The sequence below is a fragment of the Hipposideros armiger genome, unplaced genomic scaffold (genome assembly GCF_001890085.2).
Source record: "Hipposideros armiger isolate ML-2016 unplaced genomic scaffold, ASM189008v1 scaffold_64, whole genome shotgun sequence".
NCBI classification, from domain to species: Eukaryota; Metazoa; Chordata; class Mammalia; order Chiroptera; family Hipposideridae; genus Hipposideros; species Hipposideros armiger.
The window spans coordinates 2,317,100-2,330,909 of record NW_017731414.1 but is presented as its reverse complement, the minus strand read 5'-3'; the positions used below and the strand labels follow the sequence as shown (position 1 = coordinate 2,330,909).

General features: G+C 53.4%; 1 protein-coding gene and 1 long non-coding RNA gene across 3 annotated transcripts in view; both read left to right on the top strand.

Annotated features, from left to right (window-relative positions):
• Positions 1 to 2,109, top strand: part of LOC109382508 (uncharacterized) — a 12,999-nt gene extending 10,890 nt beyond the window's left edge. Inside the window, exons 2-3 of the long non-coding RNA XR_002123938.1 lie at positions 1,429 to 1,541; positions 2,024 to 2,109. This is a non-coding gene — a long non-coding RNA (uncharacterized LOC109382508). The remainder of the gene's footprint in view (positions 1 to 1,428; positions 1,542 to 2,023) is intronic.
• Positions 2,110 to 3,675: 1,566 nt separating this feature from the next.
• MEF2B (myocyte enhancer factor 2B) overlaps positions 3,676 to 13,810 on the top strand; it is a 23,148-nt gene continuing 13,013 nt past the window's right edge. Inside the window, exon 1 of one of the 2 annotated variants that reach the window (XM_019641826.1) lies at positions 3,676 to 3,739. The gene's annotated coding sequence lies outside the window, so the exon portion shown is untranslated. The remainder of the gene's footprint in view (positions 3,740 to 13,810) is intronic. The other variant, XM_019641827.1, reaches the window with a different exon arrangement.

Sequence of the window (13,810 nt, the reverse complement as noted above, 5' to 3'; positions counted from 1 at the left end):
CGCATGGCTTGTTAAGCGTTATCCTATAGTGCCATTGGAAGGGACATTTTCATTAGACATTCATCAGTGTGGTGCTAACACTAGAGCTGAGCACAGCTTTGCAGCAGTGCCCCCTAACTGGTGAGTTATCCTGGTTCCATCTAAACTCACTTCCAGAACTATCCAGTCGAGTTGATAAGCTTCCTTCAGAGACAGGAATAGGTTACCTGGGAGAAAAGCAAGATTTTTTTGAGACGATCTTTACATGCTTATAGCTCCTTCAGAACATTAGATGGTCTAGCAGCAGGGATTGCCATCGAGTGCTCTGTTACATAATGTCCTGTAGGGAAATCTAAACTTTAAACTCACAATGAGCCCTCAGGGAGGCCTACAGAATCCCTCCAGGTACCTGCTGAGTTCTGGGAGAGGGGCAAAAGTTGGCACTGACTGGGTTCATCTTCCCATTTCAGCGCTGTGAAGAACCTTGTTGATAGCAGCGTCTACTTCCGCAGTGTGGAGGGTCTCCTCAAACAGGCCATCAGCATCCGAGACCACATGAATGCCGCCACTCAGGGCCACAGGTAGCTCCTGGGACCACCTACCCCTGTTGCTCAGCCTCCTCACTGGAAGGACCTTCGCCACTCACCCAGGAACCACCGCTTCTTACTCCTTAGCCAGCTTCCTTTCCTCATCGCATGGTATCTGGTGGCTTCCTCTCATTCATTGACATCTGTGGTGGGAGAGTTCAGTCACTCAGCATCTGGATCCTGAGCTCTGCTGTGTGCCCTGCCCTGGGTCTTGGGGACACAGAGGTGACTGGGACAGGCGTGCTCCTGATCTCATGGGGAGACACATAGCAATCAGGTAAACAAGTAACAGACCAGAGCATTTCAGACATGTGCAAAGGAAAAAAGGGAGACAGTGGAGGTGTGAGCAGAGGCCTGAAAGGCTTGCAGATGGAAATGACCCAGATGGTGTTCCAGTGGCAAGGGCAGAGGCCCTGGGTCTGGGGAGGGATGTGTTGGAGGAACATCTAGGAGGCCGGTGTGGCTGGAGCAGTTGAGTGAGAGGTAGACAGGGTCATGGAGGTGGGCAGCAGGTTGGGCACCTAGAGCTGATGGAGGCTTTGAGCCGAGGATCAGATGGACTAAAAGTGAAAAGCAGGGCTGACTGAGTGGCNTGGGCTTCGGAGGGGAAAGATCACGAGTTCACTGGATGCATTAACAATATCATGAGTGAGGTCTTCTGTGACCATCTCTTTCAACCCATTTTCTGGGCCACAGGTGACCCGGCTGCTGTTGGGGGTGGGACCAGACATTCCTCATCGCTCTGGCTGGACCCATAGGTCAGGCAATCAGAAGTCTTATGCTTTGTCTCTTTGTGTCTGTGTCCTGCTCCATCTCCTTTGTTCTGCCGCCCTCCAACTCCAACTATTGATTCTGGACCCAGTCACGGACAAGTTCACTGAGAGCGTCTATGTTCTGGCCAATGAGCCATCTGTGGCCCTGTACCGGCTGCAGGAACACGTGCGCCGCTCTCTGCCAGAGCTGGCTCAGCATAAGGTGAGCCCCTTGCACCCCTACCACCAATGCTCTCAGAGTTCCCACATAATGAGCTGGGGCCTGCTGGTGGAGCAGGAGCTTTTGGGTTAAGAGTCAAGGTTGGGACACCAGCAAGGAGGCATGTGGTCACCGAGCCAGGTTAGGGCTGTGGGTGGGCAGATGTGGGGCAGATTTGGAAAAAGGGGACAGCAGACCTACATTAATTGTGACCTGTATGGTGAGAAGGAGACAGCTGTGTGAAGACTGGAGGAAAGGGCATACCAGGCAGAGGGAACAGTCAATGCAAAGGCCCCAAGGCATGGTAGCCAAATGTTCACAGAAAGCCTGGCCTGGACTGGCTTGGGAGAGGAGTTGTAGAAAGAAAGGTCAGGGGCTAGAAGGGGTCAGCCTCTGCGGCTGTGGCGATCGGGTGCTCCATTTCAGAGAGCTGGAAGGATGGAGATGGCAGCCCCCACTGCTAACAGCCCCCCTGTCCTCCACAGGCTGACATGCAGCGGTGGGAGGAGCAGAGCCAGGGAGCCATCTACACAGTGGAGTATGCCTGCAGGTGAGCGCTGCAACCTCCCCGCCACCANCCAGCCAACTCAGCTGAGGTCAGCCCTTCCTGCCACGCCCTGGCTGCTCCCAGAGCTGCTCCAGCTGCCGCCCTTATGTAACCAGAGCCTGCCTGTTGCATCAGAGACAGGCAGGCAGCTGCAGGTAAACAGAGCAGCCCTTGGGGGACCTGGGGCTCCCCAGCCACCTCCACACTATCCAAGCCTTGTTCTGCACCTTGGAGCCAAGGCAGAAGCCCCCAGACCAGCCTGGGCCCCATTGTGTCCTTGGACACTGAGAGGCCATGGCAGGTGGCGGGGGTAGTCAGGACCCCCTGATCCCCACCTTATGATACAGTGTGAACCCTAGTTTTTATGCCCAAAAAGAAATCTGTGCCCAGGCTATAGGTCCAAACTGCCCATGTCACAGACAGGTAAACTGAGGTGTGGGAAGAAGCAAAAGCCTGTTTCCTGCCTCAGTGTCCCACACACATGGTATCTCCACATGTTCCCCCGAGTCCAGGGATACAGACATCTCCTATTGTCTTCTGAAAAGGTGGATACCAGGTAGCCATTGTAGTCAACCTGCCCCCACCCCCTTCATCAAATCAACCCCCTCCTCGCCATCTCCCAGCCTCTCCCTGGGCTCCCAACCCTGTCTGCTCCTGCCCTGGCTTCATCTCCCTCATCTCCCCACCAAACAGCTCTACATTCTTCCTCTGCACCTTTACAGGGCTGTTCCCTCTTGGAAAACCCTTCTCCCAGTGGCAAACCCCTACTCAGGCTTCAAGGCCCAGTACAAGCGCCCCCTCTTCTAGGAAGCCCTCTTTGACCCCTCTTGCCCAGTTCTGACCCCACAGGGCTGGGGGAATATGGGGCTGCCACTCTACCTCCTCCAGGCTGCGGGTTTCTCCAGGATTACCCAGTCCAATGTCATCTTCATCCTGTAATTCTTTTCACATTAATTCACTCAACAACCCTCCTTTGACTCCCTTCTGGGCCTGGCCCTGTGCCGGGTGGTACTGGGATCCCAAGGAGAATGTGGATTTAGAGGTCTGGGCTGGGGGCCAGTCCTGGAAGCCCTCCCATCAGCTGACCTTTGAAGTGGAGGAGGGCGCCCAGCAGCTGAGGGGTCTGTCACCCTACTGTCAATGGGCGAGGCCACACAGGCCACCACAAAGCCCCTTTCTGCAGTCTCTCCATTTGGGTGAGAGCAAGAGTCAGTGTTGGCTTCCAGAAGAGCTCAGTCCCTAGGGTTATTAGGGTCAGAGTTATATTTCACTCAGAATGGAGTAAGTACAGTATTGGGGCTGGCAGTGGTTAGAGACAGGGTCCAAATTAGGGTCGGGGCGCCCAGTGTGGGTGGGGGAAGCCTGGCGAGCCTGCTCCAGCGTCTTCCTTAGTTCCCACTGCCTCACTTGACGCACCTCAGCCTCTTTCCCAGTCTGAGTCACCGGCCCCTGAACTCACGAGGCGGGGCCACGCCCACGTACCCGCCCATCGCAGTCCGTGGGCACGCCCTCCATGCAAATAAACCGCTCCGCCCAATCAGCTTCAGGGGGCGGGGCCTATGGCTCTGTAGGCACCTGCGGCGGCGGGGCGTTCGGCGCTCTGTGCTGCTGCTGCAGATTGGTGCGCGCGCGTCCGAGGGTCCAGGCGGAGCAGGTGCGTGTCGCTTCGGGACGAGGCTCGTATGGTGTCCTTTGAATGTCATATGTGCGCTGGGCTGGGGTTGGAGGTCTCAGTGTGCTGCTGTGTNTGCTGTGTGCCAGGCTTAGCTCTGGGCCTGGGGGATTGTGGGATTGTCTGGAGGATATCTGGAGGGCCTGGGGCAGGAGTGGCTGCTGAGGGGTCAGCAGCTCACCCCAGTGCCCTGCCCAGTGTTGCCCGCCATCCCTGGGCTCAACACCCCCACTGTCTCCCCATAGTATCACCTGTACCCTGGGCCCTCCCACCCCTACACCTCAAGGACCCCCTCCCCACATCCTGCATGATCTGCTGTCCCTCCACTGCTGTACCCCCTCTGAGCAGAAAGCTCTGTATTCCTCCTGACCCCTTTTTGTTCCTACAGGCCCAGATCCACTTCTTCCCAGAAGTGCTGCCCCACTGCCCCTCTCAGAGCTTCCATTCCCACTTTTCCCCAAGCTGCTCCCCCCAGGTTGTTTGTGTCTTTCACTGGGTCAAGTTTCAACTTCTCCCAGCCTCTGTCCTCACATGCCTCTCTCAGGGTCCTACATACAGCCTCATTTTACAGAAGAGGAAACTGAGGCTCAGATAGGCAAGGTGGGGGTCACTGCCCGTGACTGGAATTGCGGAGACACACCCAGGCCCTCCAACCTCCCAGGCTTCTTTTCTTCCCCAGGCCCTGTCAGGCTCCTACCTCAGGTGCTACCTCATCAGGGTGACCCTGCAGCACTGGGGGCCTCTCAGACCTCCTTGCCCTGACCCTCATCCCTTGCTCCCCCAGCCTGACCAGAGCTGGGCCCTTGGACACAACCTTGTGGGACCTAGCAGGGACTGAAGACAGAGCAAATGTGGCCAGTGTGGTCTTCCCGCTCCTGCCCAGAGTCTCCAGGCCAGCCGTGAATGTCCCAAGACAAGACTTTGCCCTTGGACTTCTACCCCACATCAGCCATGGCCCCTTAGACCAATAATTGCCATTGTGATAATCCCAACTGATCACCCACTGTGTGCCCGGCACTGTGCTGGGGGCTTTACAACGGTTATATTTCATCAGACAGCCCTGTAAGGCAGGTGTCACCCCCAAATACAGATGGAAAAAGAGAGCCCCCAAGAGGTGTGACTTGTTCAAGGTCACACAGCTTGAGGAGGGTAGACTCCTGCCCGCATTAGTCCTAGCCATGCCTCTGACATGCCGTGTGATGGGGGACCTAGAGCTGGCCCTCTGGTCCTCCCTTTCTCTATCCGAACAAGGAAGGCTGGACTGGACCTTCTCCACAGGCTGAGGTGGACATTCATGTAGCTGCCAGCCTGGCCTGCATTCTGCCTCAAGCAGAAACACCCACCCCAGGCTCAGGTCATGTGGCTCCCAGGAGTGGATGTGGGATCCCCATCACCCAGGTCACCGATTGGTTTGAGATAGACATGTGACCCAATGAGAGATCTCCCCTGGGAATTTTGCTGGAAGCGTGGGAACAGTACCTTTTTACCGGGGTTGTTGAACTGGACAGATGGAAGGGGGGACCTGAGAACATTGCATGGGGTCCTGGATCCAGCTGTACCCGACACTAGTGGGTATTTTGTATTTGCCAAAATTTGAGTTTATTTCTGCTGACTGCAGAAGAGGCCACACTGATCCCTTTGAATTCTAGGCCTAGAAGGTCATGGCCCACTGTCTGTATAGCTCCAAGGCCAGTTGTGTGTCAGTATAGTGTAAGCAAAATGTATCAGGAAGATCAGAATGGAGTGGTTTGGAGTATAGCAGGGTGGGTCCCAGGCCCATTGCTCCCCCACATGTTCCTTGGCACTGTAGGTGGCTGTGAAAAAGAGGTTGCAAGGGCCAGGGGCAGCTTAGGGGAGAGACATAGGGTCCTAGTGGGATGTCAGGGCCGTGGAGGGGCCTAAGGACCTGGGAGGAGGTTTAGGGGTACAGGAGGTGCCAAGGAAGAACCACTTCACATTGCCAGGAAATGGGGGTCAGTCCTCTCCCTTCCCTCCTAGTGTGTATTGGGGGTGGGGGGTGGCTCTGTGCTGCCATCCTGCCTCCCCACTGCCCCAACTCATTTTGAGCCTCAAGTCCATCTCACTGAGGCCCTGACTGGTGTGTGGCCCCCACAGAGTCACTCCGCACATGCTCTGAAAGTACTACTAGTTGCCTGTCTGCCCTTTCACCTGTCCATAATGCAGTCATTTACCCAGCAAGCATCGAACACTCTCTGTTGGCCGGGTCCTGTGAGCAAGACAGGCCAGCCCTGGCCCCAGGGCTCAGACCTGGGGATAGATTGGCAGCTAAGTGAGGTAACTGTGTATATCCCAACTGTGTATATCCCAAGGGCGCAGTGAACTAGTGGGGGGCAGCTGTGGGTGCCCCAGACCTTCCCAGGGCTCCCCATCACCCGCAACCCTTGGATGCAACCTCAACCAGAGACAAATAACCCTCACAAAGAGGTCTGTGCAGGACTCTGGGCTATCAGATCACTCACACTGAGGCGGAAGGCCCTCAGGGTCGTTGGCTAATTTGCATCTCATTTGCATGGCCACCTCTCCATTCAAGATGGGCGAACGCCCCCGTCCCAGCTGGCCGCCAGGGGGCGCAAGAGGCAAAGGCTTGGCTGGGCGCTCAGCCTCTAAGCGGCCATTGCAGTCCTAGCTGATCCTGGTGGGCACATTGTGACTCTCAACCCTTTTTCACCCCATACATCTTCGCTCCCATTTTTCAGAGAGCGAACTAAGGCTCCTTGAGGCTGGACTACTCAGCAGGATCTTGCATCTGCCCCCATGTGTTCCTGGACACACATGGCGGCCTTCCCTTCTAGTTGGGGTGGAAGGTGTGGCATTCCAGCTCAGTAGGACTTGCTCCCAGCAGAGCCCCAGAGGTAGGTGGGCAGCTGGGAGAGAGACAGTGATCTCCCAGTGCCACGGGGCATTCAAGCAGGAGTCTAGTACCCATGACAGTGGGGGTGACCTGGAAGGGATCCCAGTTCTGGTGAAGTGTGGCTTCACCACCACCAACCCCCCACCCCCACCCAAGGCTCCTTCAGATCTGTGGATGGGGAAAAAGGAGGCCCAAGAGGGCAGCAGTGCCAGGGGTTGTCCTGCAGTGGTCAGGGCAGGATTCAGACCAGTTTGGCTTTTTGTCCTTATCCCCTGATCCAAGTCCTGGTTTTGTTTCAGGCCTGCTCTGTACCCCCAGAGGGTCCTACCCCTGGGAAGCCCCTTCCTAGTTTTGCCATATCCCCCAGTCAGGCCTCTGGATGCCCCACACTTGATGCCCATGCCTCTCCACCACTCAGACCTCTCCCTGGCTCTCCAGTTCTTCAGGAAACCCATGGAGATGCCCCTTTGGTGTTGCCACACATTGAGCCCAGCCTTGAGGAGGCCCCAGGCTGGGGAAGACAGAACTGGACCCAGACATCCCAAAAGCTCTGGATCAGTGCTGGGCTGGAAGGAGGGATAGGGGTGGAAGAACCCCAAATGGGAGGGGGATAGAGAAGGCTTTTGAAGGAGGGGGCATTGAAGGTGAATCTTAAAATGCTCCCTCCCAGANGACGTCCTCCACAACTAGACTAAAGAATAAAAGGACAGCAACTTGTCTATTCCTCTTCCCCGATTCCCCAACACTGTTCCCCTCCCCCAATTCCCCAATAAAATCTTTTTTTTTAAAAAATGAAAAGCACTTACAGACCTTGCACACTGGGGAGAGAGTTTTTGGGGAAGGAGCTCTTTGTTTTTGATGTAACTTAATAAACACGTGTTTGAATGCACACATGTTGTAAGCCATAACTCTACCTTCAGATGTGTCTGGCTCCCACAGTTTAGGGTTCTGGCCTGTCTGTTTCCCAAAGAAGAATATCTCTGTGTTGCCGTTTCTGAGAACTAAGACGCTTTTGTCACAAATAAAAGCCTTGTGAATGTGTAAAACTGGATGTGCAGCAGTCTTCCCTCTGAGGATAGCATGACAAGGGTTTATCTGGGTTCGTTTGCATTAAATAACCATCTGGTTTTGGCTGCTCCACTGTGGGTTGGTGACAGCCATCGGGACTAGAGTTGACTCTATAAAGCACCTTGCACAGTGTCCTGCACACAGTAGGGCCTCAAAAAGCCATAGCTTTTACTTTGAATTCATGGTTTCCCAAGTGTTTTCAAATGCCCTTTTTGTGTTTGCTGTTGTGAAAATGCAACGTGCTTCTGAAAAACGCTAGTAGCATCTCCAAGTGCTGCTAACACCTCTTTGCAAGTCCTGTGGGTTTGAAACAGCCAGCCCTGCATGAATCCCAGCTATAACCTCTGAAGTGGGCGGCTGGTCCCATTTTTGCAGAGGATTCCCAGAAGGCTCAGGCCAGGGGTCTTAGGAGGGTGACCCAAACGCACACTCCAACCTAGCTAAGCAAGCCTGATGGCCTTTGACCTCATCTTCATGGCCTCTGTCCTTGGCCTCATAGACACTGCACATGTTTTATTCCAGTCCCAAGGAACCACCCCCACAATCCTCAGTCTGACCACAGGAGAGACTTGTAAGTACTTTGGCCTCTCCGACCAGGTTAGTGCTGAGTAGGGTCAGTAACCTCCTTGTGCTTTGTGCTCTGAACTAATCCACCCTTTTGTTGTCTGTGAAGGAATGTGCCATCTAACCACTCAGGCTTTGTCTTGGGCTTGTAGGATGCTTGATCAATGGGAGAGTGCTTGGTCAGCGAGGGGGACCTTGTGCCCTCCGCTGCTCAGGGCTGTTGTCAGCCCATCTCCCTTATGCTCTCTCTGCCATCTTCCTGCCCCTCATTCAGGCCATAGGCCCTGTCCTGATCCCAAGAACTCCTCCAAGACAGAGAGGGGAGCCCATATTTCCCTGTCCTGCCACATGCCAGCTGCTTGCTTTACCCATATACCTCTCAAGCAGAGCCCAGCACGGTGATTGCCACCCAACTCTGGATCCCTCTCTGCACTGCTAATCCGTGTGACCCTAAATAAGTCCCTCCTCCTTTCTGGCCTCTGTTTTTCCCTTCTGTCAAAGTGGCTCATCAGGTGGCAGAGAGGGTGTAGCTGTATATGGTGATGTGTGGTGTAACAGTCAGCTACTGCTATGTGACAAACTAACCCAAAACTTAGTGGCTTACAGTACCAATCTGATTGCTTATGATTCTATGATTTGGGCTGGGCTCAGCTGGGCCATTATGCCAGGCTTAGCCAGGGGCCACTTGTGTGGCACTTATCAGAGCTCCATAGGGGCTGATAGAGGTGGCCTCACACATCTGGCTCTTGACCGATGCTGTTGGCTGTGAGGAAGGGGGGATTCTCACCCTCCATGTGGCCTCTTCAGCAGTCCAGCCTGGGCTTCTGGTGGCCGGTCACCAAGAGGGCAGCTTCAGTGCACATGGGGTTATCCAGCCTCTGCTTGCTTCACATTTGCAAATGTCCCATTGGTCAAAGCCAGCCACGTGGCTAGGCCCAGAACCTGATGAGAGAGGACTGCAGGAAGACATCAATATTGGGAGGTGTGGGNTTTTTTTTTTAAATGTCTGGGGCCGGCCGAGTGGCTCAGTTAGTTAAGAACTCGCTCAAGAGTGTGAGCTCTGAGCAACAGCAGTTCGAGTCCTGGCCCAAGCTGAGCAGCCGCTGAGCTGCCAACAGGCGGCAGGATGGCTCAGCTTAAAAAAAAAAAAAAAGAAAAAGAAAAAGTCTGCTTTCATTTAGCATAATGTCCTCAGCGTTCATCCATGTTGTCGCATGTGTTGGAATTTCCTTCCTTTTTAAGGCTAATATTCCACGGTATGGATGGGTCACATTTTGTTTATCCATTCATTTGTCAGTGGGCATTTGGGTTGCTTCTGTATTTTAACTATTGTGAATAATGCTGCTGTGAACGTGGGCATACCATTTTTTGTTTGTTTGTTTAACTTTAAATCTTCAGATTGTTTTTTTCCCCAAAGGGTTAGATGTGCCTGAAGTTGAAAAGCAGTACTTGGTGTTTCTTTCTATTATGGCAGTTTTGCAGGCCTTGCCTCCTGTGCTTCTGTTGGCTCCCCTGACTGTATTTAATGCCTTGACTTGTTCCATTTGCCGTGGGAGTTTGGTGACTTTATTGAGAGGTGCCGTTTGCCCCTGGTGCAGGCTGTGGGTCGTTTGGTGGAGGCTGGACACTCCTAGCAGTTCTCATCTGTGGCACCGTGGGGTTTGCTTGCGTGTTTCTATCGTGGGCGAAGGTTCCTTGACACTAAGAACACTAAGCTGAGTGTTCTGCCATCAGCAATCCTATCCCCTCCACTGGGACACGGTAACAAATGGTGTCTTCCTGAGGATGGTTGCCACAAACACCCTTCTTAGTTCAAGGAAGAGGGGGAAAAAAAAAAAACTGGAGTTTCTCACTCATGGCTACTGAATGGCTCCCGGACAGCCATGAGCTTGTCAGCAAGGCCCAAGCTAAAGGAAGAATGTGTCAAAATCTCTACTTTCTCCTGGTTCCTCTACCTGTAGAGTCTAGTGCAGGAGCCTGGGCTGCTAGGGCTTCACACTTACATTTTAATGCATTAAAATGAAATAAAATGAGACATTCATTCAGCTCCTCAGTCTCTTTAGCCACGTTTCAAGTGCTGAACAGTCATCTCTTTGGATAAAAAAGGTGTCTGTTATTTTCTAGAAAGTTCTACTGGACTGTGCGTGTTAGGCTAGGCAGGAGACCAGTGTGCCCTGAGCTCTGAGTGCTTTTCTTTAATGAGATGTGAATTTCTCTAATGCTAAAAGACCACATTTCCTTTATGGACAATGAAAGAGCCCTTAGGTTTTGTTTGTTCGAAATGCTTTATGCATTGTTAATGGTTGGTGTAAAATTGAAAGATGTTAAATTGAGGTAAACTATTCAATAGTGAGCTTATATTAGTAAGTTTTTGTTTGTTTGTTTTTATCAAGGTGGGCAATCAAACACTAGAAAAGCTGACTGCACTTGGTAGCATAAGATGAGCAAGTTAACAAAGTGGGTAACAGGGAACGTTCTCCCCCTGGATCTCATGGCTATTTTCAAGCAAGTTCCAGNTGTAGGCCTTTGGGGATGAATTTCTGGGGCCCCATGGGAAGATCTTTCTCTGGAACAAAGAGAGGGAAACCTTGGGCTGTTCCTGCAGCTGCACAGTGGCTTTTGGCTCACCTGGTGTCTTGGGTGGCCCTGGGCTCTGACCTGCATGGGACAGCAGGGTTGGGTTCTGAATATAGAGCCTCTTTGGCTCCAGGAATCAGGGTCCCAAGCCCCTCTGGAGGTGGGATGGGGCAGTGGGCCTCCGTTTGCATTGGCTATGACAGAGAAATTGGCTTCTGTGGCAGGTGAGCACCAGGCTGGGCCTCAGGACATGGTTTTCTTCCAAGATGGCAGTGGGACTTTAGGAGGGTCAGTCCTTTGGCCTGAGAGGAGCACAAACACCAACCAGTTGGCTGTCGTGCTGTTGGCTTTTTAGAGCAGGTGTTTCAAACTGGCAGCCCATGAACCAGATGAGAGCCTCAAATTTGTTTTGCGGGTCACTAGGTGTTTAAAAGAAAACTAAACCAGTTGCCAGTGTTTCTTCTATTTGTTAAACTATCATTTGGTCATTCATTTAGGAAGGGTGACTGGGGGCCTACTGTGTGCCAGTCCTGAGGAGGCCATTCCTGCCCTCATAGAGTGGACATCCTCACGGGGCGACATGATTATTAAATAAAGCAACAAAGAAGCACCAAAAATACCCAGCAGGGCTAAGTGCTGCAGGGAGAGATGGATCCTGCCTGGGGAAACCAGTGCTTCCAGAAACAAGGGTTTCTGCCTGACCTTGAAGGACAGCTCCTTAGCCCTGGGCATTCCAGGAGGAGGGTACAGCCTGGGCAAAGGCCTGACTTTGGGAGAGTGGCGGGGCTGTCTGGGGCTGGTGTGTTAGGTGCCTGGAAAGGGATAGAAGGTGATCTGGGAATTTTCTGGTACATAAGGCCTCCCCAAGAGGAGGGACAAGCGGGTGGGCTCCTGGGGAGCTCGCAGGGGCCCATTGTACAAATGGGGAAAATGAGGCTCACAGCATGTGAGGCAATGAGTGTGTAGTAGAGCCAGGATTTGAACCCTGGTCTGCCCGGGCCCATAGTTGCAGCCCTGGCTTCACAGTGCATGGCCACAGTGGGCCCTTCCAGGAGCAGGCCTGGGGAGGGATCTGTGGAGGTGGGTCTGAGGGTCCCTCATTGGGCCTCAGTTTCCCCATGGATGCCAGAGGGAGCTATGGACAAAGGGAACCCNCCTGGGATTGTGAGTCCGAGGGATGTGTATCCGAGGGGTGTGAGTCTGAGGGGCAGGTTGTGTTGGAAGGGTTGTGTCAAAGGAGCATGTGTCTGAGGGTTTTAATGTCAGTTGGGGAGGAGTTGTGTCCAAAGTTGTGGTGCCATGAACCCCTGTCATGTGTCTGTGAGCTGTGTGTCTGGTCTATGAGCTACAGTGTCCTCCTCTGCTGGAGCACAACCCTTTGGGTACCCTTGAGGCCCCTGTGCACAACCCCATGCCGTCTTGCTGTAGGTGTCCTTATATGTCACGGCCCGCGAGCTGCTTGTGGCATGACCATTCCTTGTATGCCTGTGATTCCTGTGACCCTCACCTCCCCCACGGGGTCTGTGCCTCATGCAGCAAATGTGGGGCCTCAGCTGGACCCACGGTGCCCATGTGGTGGGCATAGAGCCCTGGGTGGTGGGTCACAACTGCCTTAAAGGAGGGGCTACCACCTTTCTTGTGCCTCAGTGTCCCCATCTGGGACATGGGTACAGGAACAATAAACTCAGCACATGACAAGCTGGTGGCTGTTACTTTCACGGTCATGGTCCCCTCTCTCCACTTTTCTCAGGGTCCAGGGCTGCAGATGTCGGTCAGTGACTGGGGTCCTTGGACACCGCCAGCCCCCAGCTGCAGACCCAAGAAGTCAGAAATAGCTCAGGCCTCCTGCCTAGCCTGACTGAGAAATCCTCACTGAGGAAGGTCAGCGCTTCTGGACCTCTGGCATCTGGGTACAAGAACTCTCAGACTCCTGGGGTGAAGGAACTAAGTTCCAAAAAGTCTTGGAACGACTGATGTGTGGGTTTGAAGTCAGCCTCACTCTCCCTTGTCCCCATGCCTGCCTCTCACCACCTGTCTGAGCTAAGGAGTGAATATTGGCCTCCAGAGAATGGAATTTTCAAATATTTAGGGTCCTAGGGTCTCACCTGGGAGAGCTGGAAGCTGGTTATATGGTCTGAAGCCCGCAATTTGCAGGAGGGAATACTGGGGCCACGTAGAGACACCCAGGCACCCCAGAGAAGGAACGGAGAATAAGACGGCCCCTCAGCCCCCCGAGAGAACAAAAGCCAGGAGTGAAGGACTCCAGCTTCCTCTCTCCTGTCTCTGTGTGGCCTCAGACAGATGGCTACCCCTCTCTGAGCTCCATGGCCACCCCCATGATCTGAACAAGTTAAGCTCCATCATACTTACCATCTCCAACTAATGATTTATTTCGATAAATCATTACCCAACCAGACAGACACCTGGAAAATGCAAATTAAGAGGACAAAGGAAATTACAATCATTTGTCACCCCAACTCAGATACAATGAGTGTAGACATTTTGGGGGTCTGGCCATCCGGAAGATTTCAGGCATATATGTACCTAGAGACAGATGTCATTTTTCGGAAATGATTTATCGTATGCCTGAGCACCCAGGGTCAGAGAGCTCATTCTAGCCCTGGACTCTGAATGCTCATGGGATACACAGAGGTTGGGTGCCATTTCTGAGCCCCCCCAAAAAGGCTTCTCTTGGCCTGTATCTCAGAGGCTTTGAGGCTGCCCCATCACCCCCAGGCTCAGGAGCAAGTGTCTTGGACCCCAATGGTGCCCAGGCCCACTTCCCAGAGTGGGTGACCATAGGACTACCCTGGGGTACAATCCCAGGTTTGACTGGGAATCTGGGGGTCTTGCCATGTGGACCTAGGAAAAAGGCTGCTTCCTCCTGTGTAAAATGGGGCTGTTGTCTCTGCTTTACTGGGCTGTCTGTGGGTCAGGCAGGTCCTGTGTGTAAATGAGGTGATGCGTAGGCC